The sequence below is a fragment of the Suricata suricatta genome, chromosome 15, assembly GCF_006229205.1.
Source record: "Suricata suricatta isolate VVHF042 chromosome 15, meerkat_22Aug2017_6uvM2_HiC, whole genome shotgun sequence".
NCBI lineage: Eukaryota > Metazoa > Chordata > Mammalia > Carnivora > Herpestidae > Suricata > Suricata suricatta.
In genome coordinates, this window is record NC_043714.1 from 34,966,896 (window position 1) to 34,975,705 (window position 8,810).

Here is an 8,810-nt window from a genome sequence, read left to right on the forward strand (position 1 = left end):
TTTACACCTGTTTCCAATACTTATGTTGGACTGTGAAAGCAGGTGCAGTTTGGGGAAAGGAGAAGCAGGTGAAGAACGAGTGTTGCCACAATGTGTATCTTTTTTATTCTGAAGATTATCTGATAGTAAGGAACAAGTGAGTTCTATTTTTATAGCTTGACTCTAATTTCATTTTGCTAGAATATTTTACTGTAATAATTTTATCTTATATTTTACTAGACTAAAAAAAATTTAACTTCTATGTGTCTATTTATTTATTTGTTTTATCTTTATATGAAAGTATATCATTTAGAAAATTTTTTTATAGTTTATTTATTTTTGAGGCAGAGAGAGACAGAGCACGGGTGGGAGAGGGGCAGAGAAAGAGGGAGACACAGAATCTGAATTGTCAGCACAGAATCTGATGTGGAACTCGAACCCATGAACCACGAGATCATGACCTGAGCTGAAGACGGACGCATGACTGACTGAGCCACCCAGGCTCGCCCCCCAGTATATGTCATTAATCTGTGAATTATTAGTAGAGTTACCCAAAGCATCAATGGATTACTTGAGTCAAATTGGCTATTGAACTATTATTTATTTATTTATTTCTGTTTATTTATTTTTGAGAGTGAGAGAGAGATGCAGAGTGTGAGTGGGGGAGAGGAAGAGAGAGAGGGAGACACAGAATCCAAAGCAGGCTCCAGGCTCTGAGATGTCAGCACAGAGCCCAACATGGGGCTCAAACTCACAGACTGTGAGACCATGACCTGAGCTGAAGTTGGACGCTTTACTGGCTAAGCCACCCAGGCGCCCCATATAATCTATTTTTTTAATTGGAAGATAGAAGAATGTAAGACCCCAACTTGCAAAGTGTAAGACTTGCCTTTATAGCACAAGAACAAATAAGCCTTTGTTTGGGATCGTGGGTAACCCTTCCAGAGATCATTCAAGAAGCTAATTGAGATTGCGAAGCACTTTGAAAATATGAAGTTTAGTATTTACCTAAAATGTGTAAAATTAGATGAGGCACTCAAGCACCAGAGAAACATAAGAGCTAAGATTCTGAAGAAAGAATATTATCTATCAGGTTTGTAAAATCTTAATAGAATTTCACAGTGACCTTGTTAGTATCTCACCAGGTGGCGTATAATAACTCTGCCAAATCTAATTTATTTATAAATTCACAGTTTAGAACTACTAAAACTAGAATGGAAGTGATTTTAGAGATAATTTACACCCCAGTTTTATGATGAAGAAAATAAAGCTGATAAAAGTTTACTTGCCAGTCGCCAAAAGCCAATCTGTGGTGGGCTCAGGACAAGAACCAGCTAAGCAGGACTTGTGCTTCTCAGTGCAATCTCTTTAGACCCCAGCAGCCTGGACGAAGTCCTCTGAGCACTCCCGTGTGCCAACACTGCAGCAGGTGAGTGATGGCAGCCTCCTGTGACCCTTTCAAGTGACCTCAAGAAGAAACCAAAAACAAGAAGAACCAGTAAATCAGATAAGTGGAGGCACGCAGGCAGTATTTCTTATCAGATACCATAGAAACGTAATGAATGTATTAAGGTGACCAGAGGCTCTTCCACACATCTACGTGGAAATGAATAAGCCCTAATTTTTACAACTGAATGAATTATACCTTGTGACAGGCAGAGCTTGGAGAGCTGCTTGCAGATACCACTACCCTTGAACCTTTTAATATGGAATGCCCGGGAAACTGACATGCTTCGGAGTCGTTCTTTCAGAGCAATGTGAAATGCTGTCTCCTGGGCTGTCATCCTCAGTAAGAGGACGAATGAAGCATTTACGAACCTACTTTGACGTTGGCTTTTCTTTTCAGTTGACGCTACCATTTAGCAATCCCCGTACTATGAAGCCAGGAGTGAATGTTGGATGGAAAACTGGAGGTGGGAACATTTTCAATTGTTACACCTTTTTCTCAGACTCAGGCTTGTACCTTTAAGGATGTTACTAATCCCGTGGCCAGCACCTCCCACCTCAAGTACTCAAGAATTCCCCTTTCAGGTGGGCTTTCCTTCTATTCTTCATTAGTGAAACAGAAATCAAAGAATTTCTCATGCCTTCTCTGAAACAATTGCTAAACAACTCTCTCTGGCCTTTTTTTTTTTTTTTTTTACCCTGGCAGTGAGGCCTGAGGCTGGTGTAACTATCTGATTTTAGAGCTGGGTACCAAAGGGTTTGCGCAGTTTGAAGTTCATTGCTATTGGGGAAACAAAGTTAAAACAGAATCTTATGACATGCCAGAAAGCCTCTCCACAAATATAGAAGAGAAAGGAAACAGTTTTATTATTGAATAAGCAAAAACCAGAATCCCAGACAATCTCTTCAAAAGATCTCAGGGAGAAATCCAGTCCTTTGATATAGGCAAGCAGATAAAACCCATTCTATACATGTTCTCCAGATAAACAATGGCTCATCCCTGAGTCAGAGGACTCTACAGCATCGTTTGTCACACGTAGTTCATCCTAGATTCACTTGGCATTGTGTTAGCTAATTGCCTTTATCCAGAGGATAAACTCATATCTTTTTATTAATGTTCATTTATTTTCAAGAGCAAGCACAAGCAGGGGAGGGGCAGCGAGCGAGAGAGAGGGAGACAGAGAATCTGAAGCAGGCTCCAGGCTCTGAGTTGTCAACACAGAGCCCAACTCGGAGCTCGAACTCACTAACTGCCATGCACTGGGTGGGAGCCAGGCACTTCACTGAGCCACCGAGGAGCCCTGACAAACTCATATCTTTATGGCAGGAGACAGTTTTACAGGTTGAACTAGGAAATGGGGTCTTTCTTGATGGTTATATTTCAAAGACATGGCCCCCTGGTCCTTGAGAGAGATTATGGGATTATAAAGGCGGCAGAGCTTTATTTAACCTTTTAAAAAGGATTTGCATACATTTCAGAGACCAAGAAAATATTTAATAGTGATGAGTTTTCTAAATTAAATGCTCTAAAAAGAGGGGTGGGGGAGTCATTCCCCTTATTTTCAACTGGGGGAATTGTCTTTTATTTTAATTTACAAATTCCCAGTAGTTGTGGAATGTGATCAAAAAAGATGTGACCACCAATTGACCCATGAGATGGACCAGGACACTTTGAAGGCACTTCACCCCTGCTCCTGCCCTTGGAATGTGGGTTCAATTTGCCTTTCCTGCTCCCAGAGGCCACTGCAAGCACACAGCCCCGAGATGGTAACGCGATATTGCAAACGCCTGCACAGTACACGTGACTGAGCCCATCAGGGACTTTTTATAAGTTTTTAAGATTTGGAGAGTGGGTGCAGAGATCCATTGGTCTTGCTGCCGCCCAAGACAAGCCTCATATGTAAGTTCCCTTTGTTATTATTAAAATTGCTACCTACCAACATGGATTGGGCTGTTTCTTCAGTCTCTCCCTGATCTGCAGGAGGGGGCTGGTTTCCCATTCCACCAGTAAAGCCCCCAGGGGGATTGAGAATTTACACCACTTAAATTACCAAGCTGACTGAAACTGATCACCCACGTCAACCAGGGTTGAAGCTATAAACCTTGAATTCAACCAAATGCAACTTCGTTTACTTATTTTGGACACGTCATGTTAGGTGTCTGTAGAACTCTCTAACAAAAATAAGAAATAGCACTGATTGTAATTTCTAGACAATGACTGAACAAGGCATTTTTTAGGTTTTTCCCTTTTTTTCTTTTTCCCTGGGGTAGTTTATCTTCTGGATAATAATCTTGTTGAACTTGCTAAATAGTTAAAGCTTGTGATTCTATGACCAAAAAAAAACCACATTATATAGTGATTTCAGGGGTTTCCCTTAACGCTGGGTGACCTATGGCTCAGTCTCTAAGTACTGATCATAGTGAGCGTTTACTGTTCTTTATGTGTCATGCCCTGTTGCAAGTGTTTTAAATATATTATTAAACCCAAGTAAAACCTTTTGAGGTTAGCACTCTTAATATCTGCACTTGACAGATAAGGAAATGAAACAGAAAAAGTTCTTGATTGGCTAAACTTGACACATCTAGTGAGCCATATAGCTCTGCTTGAGCCCCAGCAGTCTGCCTCCCACGTCTACACCCCACCCCCACTAGCCCTGTGACAATGCAGTGGCTGAGAGCAGGAACCCCAGAGCAGGCCTGGGTGAGGCTCAGACTCCATCACTGTTAGTTAATAGCTGAACAGTTCACCTAATTGTTCTGTGCCTCAGTTTCCAAAGGGGGATAATAATAGTATAAGCCTCACAGATGCTTATGAGAACTAGTGTACATGTAAGGTGCTGAGCACAGTCTGAACACAAAAGAGTTAAGTAATACTAGCCTTCAGAAGTAATACATCCTCATGCATTGAAGTCAAACCCCATGGCTCCTGCTGACGTGAGATAACTCAGTGCATTTGGAGTGGCTTCTTTTCCTGCCCCCAGTCTATTCCTTAGTAGTGCCTATCAGTGCTACAAGTTGTCTAAATTCCATTTACGGTACTGCCTTTAGAAGATGGCAACAGCCTCAGTGCTTATTCATTCAGCAAATGTGTGCTGAAGCCGCACTATGTACCAAGCATTTGCGAGGTGTGCGGTAGAGAAGGATGGTGTTAAAAAAAGACACTCACCCCTCCACACACACAGACACACACATCCCACTGTATAAAAGAGTGGTACAACTGCAATTGTATTAAGACTTACAAAAGAACAATCAGCTCTATGAAACATGTAGTAAGGGCAGAGGTGGCTTTACCGGAAGCCGGTACACCTCAGGGCCCCTTAAGTGCACAGCCCTTCCATGGCTCCAGGGCCGTTTATTTTTTAGTGAAATTTGGCAAAAGTAAGACACCGTAACATTAGTCATTAAAATCATTGTTTCCATTCCTACTTTTATTGGTCTTTGGCCCTGCTTTCTCCTTCCCTCTCAAGATCATGAGAAGGGCCTTGGGTTTTCCACAGGCCTTTGGGGAGACCTCCCTGCTTTTCAGACCACAGTGGTTCTGTTTTCCCTCACTGACTTGTTCTCTTGAAATCCAAGCCTCTGCCAAGGTGTGCCAAGCTTGGTGCCCCAACACTTAAGCTGCGTGCACCATGCCTAGTGAGCCTAAGTGTGTTTTACAGCTATTCTCCTCTGACTGATGGTAGAGAGTGGGTCTACCACTGTGCTATCCATAGTTTCCTTCCTATGGGAGGCAGAATTCTAAGAGGTACCCATAATCCCTACCACCTGGTATTCACACCAGATATAATCCCCTCCCCTTGAGTATGGATGGGATCTGCAACTTGATCCTAGCCAACCGAATATGGCAAAGGTGAAGGGATTTTGCACATGTAAAATCAATTGTTTTTTAGTTAATCAAAGATTATGATTATTCTGGGTACACCACACTTAATCAGGTGGTTATCCTTAAAAGAGGGACTGGGTCTTTCCTGAGATGAGAGATTCTCCTTGCTAGATAGATGTAATAAGCAGTTACATTGAAGAAGCTTACATAGAAAAGAATTACAAGTGACCTCTAGAAACTGAGGGTGGCCTCCTGCCAATGGCCAGCAAAATCTGGGGGCCTCAGTCATATGGACACAAGGAAATTAATTCTGCCAATAACCTGAATGATCTTGGAAGCAGATTCTTCTCCAATTCAGCCTCCAATTCAGACAACTTGATTGCAGTCTTTTGAGAGTCTGAGTATACCTGGGTAGTCCTTCTCCAATTCAGACAACTTGATTGCAGTCTTTTGAGAGTCTGAGTATACCTCGGTAGTCCTAGAGTCTTTCGAGGACAGTCTAGGACCATATCTGGGCTTTTGACCCATAGAAGCTGTGACATAATAAATATATATCATTTTAAGACCCTAATGTTATAATATCTCTGTGGAAACAAGATGATTCCCACCCAAAATTTGGTTTGGATATTAAGACTGATCATGCCAAACACACACACACACACACACACACACACACACACCCCACGAGAATACAAAAAGGATTATCATTTATGTAGTGAGATTGTTTGGGAGGACAGAGAAGGCCTCCTAAGCTAATCTAAAAATGGTTTGAGAGAGCAAGTATTATGGGCTGAATTGTGTCCCCTCCAAATTCATATATTGGAGTCCTAACCCCTAGGACCTTAGAATTTGACCAATAGGTCAAAAATCATACATTTTGGAGATAGCACTTTAAAGAAAAAATAAAGTTAAAGTGAGGTAATTATGGTGAGCCCTAATCCAATAAATGACTGGTGTCCGTATAAGACATAGTAAAGAAAGAAGACCATGTGAAGACAGTGGAAGAAGACACAATCCATGAGCCAAGGAGAGAGATTTCAGAAGAAACCAACCTCACCAACATTTTGAGATCAGATTTCTAGCCGCCAGAATTGTGAAGAAATAAATTTCTGTTGTTTAAGCCACCCAGGCTGTGATGCTTTTACTATATTAGCCCTGGAGAATTAACACAGTAAGGAAAAAGGAGTGGCTTGGGATTTTTTTTTATTGTGGTTAGGGGCTGGTTAGGGGTTAGAGTGAGGGTACCCACATATGAGAAGGGGCTTCTTTGGAGTGCCAAAGGAGGATGTATCTAGGCTTTCTTGTTAGCTTGCCCAACTGACCTAAGACCAAGGGAAAGCGGGTGGGGTGAGGCTTCAAATCGAGCATCAACAAGTGAAGTCAGACTTTTGTTACAGTGACGTTGGTGGTAATTTGTTACATGCCAACAGGAAAAAAAATACACTGGTAAAGAGCACAGGCTCTAGGTCTGGACAGCTACAATCACATCCCAGCCCTGCCACTCCAAGGCTGTGGAGCTTGAGTCAAGTTCCTCAAGCACTCTTGTATATGTCTCTGGGACATAGGGGAAAGGATAAAGTAAACCTCACAGGGTCATGAGAATTAGATGATGGGGGTTGGCAATAAGGCATACCACCTGTAGACTCTGGGGCCTTATCACTTCAAGGCACCATCTACCACCCACTACAGTGTCTGCATGTCTTTTCTTGAAGTCTTTCTCTGAAGCCCTGATGCTGCGGCCACAAAAGGGCTGGAGAATCAATGTCTAACCCCAGCAGCCCTTAGCCATTGAAAAAGGAGTGGTGTACCCTCACTTCTAGGTGAGATTTCCCTGAGACATGTGTGCTAGTCTTCAGGCTGCTATGACAAAATACCATAGACTGCGTGGCTCATAAACAGCAGAAACTTACTGCTCACAGTTCAGAAGTGGGAAGTCTGATGCCAGAATGGTCAGGTTCTGGCGAGAGCCTATTTCTGGGGTGGAGCCTGCTGACTTCTCATTACACCTTCATATGTTGTAGGGGATGAGCTAGCTCTCTGGTGCCTCTTTATAAGTGCCCTCATCTAGTCACTTCCCCAAAGCCCCACCTCCTAATACCATCATCTTGAGGGGTAGGCTTTGAAACTATGAATATTCAGTCCACAGCAGCATGTTTTCTCTGAGTTTCCTCTGTTGCTTTGGTCTGGTTGCCCAAAGTGTTAGCTAGCTGGATAACTTAACCAGCAAGTGTTTGCTTGCATGATAAATTGGGACTAAATTCACTGGATAGCTAACGAGATAAGAGGCTAAAGTACTAGTTACTAGATGTAGGTCTGTGCTTTTGACTTGTTGCAGAAAAACTACGGACATTTGAATCTGTTGAAAAATGATTTGTGCTTAATTGATTCATAAGTTTGCCATCCAAGAAATTCTAATGTGACAGTTCACAATTGGTGACTACTTAGTTTTTACTGGAGATTAAAGTTGCTAAGGGTTAAAATTCTGCTAAATGTAGTTAAGACTAATAAAAATTAAAAAAAAAAACAACTCTACATATAAAAGAGTAGATATATTTAAAAAAGAGAAATTTTGTTCTAAATGAGACTGGTTGTTTGAAAAAAAAAAGGCTTAGGTCAAAATCTGAAAGCAAAGAAAAGTTGTAAAAAGTTTGTAAAAAACAATCTTTAAAAAATTTTATATATTGCCAGAAAGTCTAAGATTAAACCTTTAAATTATGCTAAGTTAGCCACTATCCTACCGACACAAAATAAAACCCTGGTGGCCTTCCTGGAAAGATTAAGGAAGACTCTCATTAAATGTATTGCTATCTCCCCTAATATCCCTGAGGCTAAGACAATTCTAAAAGACAAATTTGTCACTCACTTGGTCCCAGATATTTGGGGAAAATTGCAAAAATTGTCTGTTGGTCCAGAAGGGACCTTCTTAAGAAATGCCAATTGGGTATATTACAACCATGATCAAGAGGAGAGTAAGAATAAAAAAAACAAACAAACAGAAACAACAACGACAACAGGAAAGGAGCCTTAAAAAACAAAATCTGAGACCTTAGCTGTGGCCTTACGTACTATTTCAGACCAGACTTCCGAGGCCCTGGCACCAAGTTCCGTTTACAGGACCGTTCAGAGCACTAAAATGAGAACGTCCTCAGAGGGGACAACCAGAATGAAAACGCCATGAACTACGACCCTTATGTGGAGACAATCCTTGAAGGTCTGAATGCCTTTGGGGACCTCTATCTGTGAGCACTCAGATAACCAATGTCCCTGGAGGGGACTAACCGGGGCCTGGGGCTCTTTACGATGGTTCCCCTAAACCAACTATCAGAAACTCAGAGTCTCGGATATTTCTAAACATAGAAGGAAAACCGGTTGATTTCCTTCTTAACACCAGAGCTCCTTTTTCTGTCTTCCTTTCCCCTCCAGGCCAACTATCCAAATGCAGCCTGATTAGAGGCATCTCCAGAAAACTTATAACTAAATTTTTCTCTCGGTCCTTGGGATACATATGGGAAAAACTAATTTTTTCTCGTTCTTTCTTAATAATACCAGAGAGCCTTACTTT